This window comes from Volvox carteri (assembly GCF_000143455.1).
Source record: "Volvox carteri f. nagariensis unplaced genomic scaffold VOLCAscaffold_33, whole genome shotgun sequence".
NCBI lineage: Eukaryota > Viridiplantae > Chlorophyta > Chlorophyceae > Chlamydomonadales > Volvocaceae > Volvox > Volvox carteri.
In genome coordinates this window covers 619,732-621,064 of record NW_003307576.1, presented here as the reverse complement: position 1 = coordinate 621,064, position 1,333 = coordinate 619,732, and positions in this window count along the sequence as shown.

The window sequence follows — 1,333 nt, the reverse complement described above, 5'->3', positions numbered from 1 at the left end:
AGGTAAATGCCATTTTCTGTTACAAAGAATGAAAGAGAGAAAAGGACTGAGAGGCCCGAAGAAGACGGGCCTAACGAACGGAGAAAGAGACACCGCAACTGAACTAACGCGAGGCTGCGCCAGAAACGGGCGGGCGGGCGGGCGCGCGCTGAACAACAAAAACAAGATAAGCTAACCAGCTTAATGCGCGCAATAAATGACGGCCCTGAGGACACGGGCCGTTGCGAAACAGTTAGTCTAACAGTTACGCATTGGGCCTTACGCCCAACTAACCCAGCTTACTTACGCAAGCTCGCATTAGTTGTTGCTCCATAGGTAAATGCCAAAGGAGAAGATACCCCCTCTAGCGGAAATAACAAACAAACTGAGCACCAAAACAGCGCAACGCGACGGGCCGCTAGAGGGACAAAGGACGCGAGAGCTGCCAGACAGGCACACACAGCGACACGAAATAAAGCTCCCCAAGCAAAACGCCTCAACGACCTCCAAACGATACTCCAGCAGCAAGGACGGCGGACACGCCATCTCTACACAGGCAAAAGAGCAAACAAACAGAACGCTGCCAAAACCACAAGGACGAGGTCAAACCAGCGCTCTCCAACCGCGCACAGACTGACCCACCGGCCACAAACGCGACGGATCCCTCAACAAACGCTGACGGACGCCATCTGAAGGAATGGACGATAGACACGCGAGAATGCCAAACATGTGCCCGCTGAGGGTTGACTAAACGGCCAACTAGGGCTTGAACTGAACACCGGCTCTGCAATAACGACCGCTCCACGCGCCCAGGGCGCTGACAGCAGGGATACGGATGACGAAACCCAGCACGACAAACAGCAAGGTCGGGCCACCTCCGAACCAACAGGTACACCGGCCAACTGTTCAAAGAATCCACACAGCACCTGCAATAAAGACCAACACAAAGAGAGTCTGACAGAGCCACGGAGTGCTGCAAATGCAACCAACTACTATAAAAACGCCGCCAGCAGGGGCTGTCTCCAGCACAGGGCGCTCTTGGTTAACCGAGCAAGACATACACGGAGCTCACGGAGTCCACGGAGCTCATGGCACTGAAAATAAGGCTGAGCAGCACGGGCTTGGATAAAGCTCTTGGCAGCTAGGAACTGACCCCACAGGAGCCCAACATAAACGGAGTCAGAAAGAGCCCCAGCCTACCGCGACACAGAAAACGCACAAACACAGCGATGCAAAACTGCCAGGTCTTAGCACCAACCCTGGGACAAGGTAACCTGGCAACCGGCAAAGACATGCGGAATGGACCAACCCTAGGCCGGCGAGCGACAGCTGCGATACCAACAGGTTATCAAAG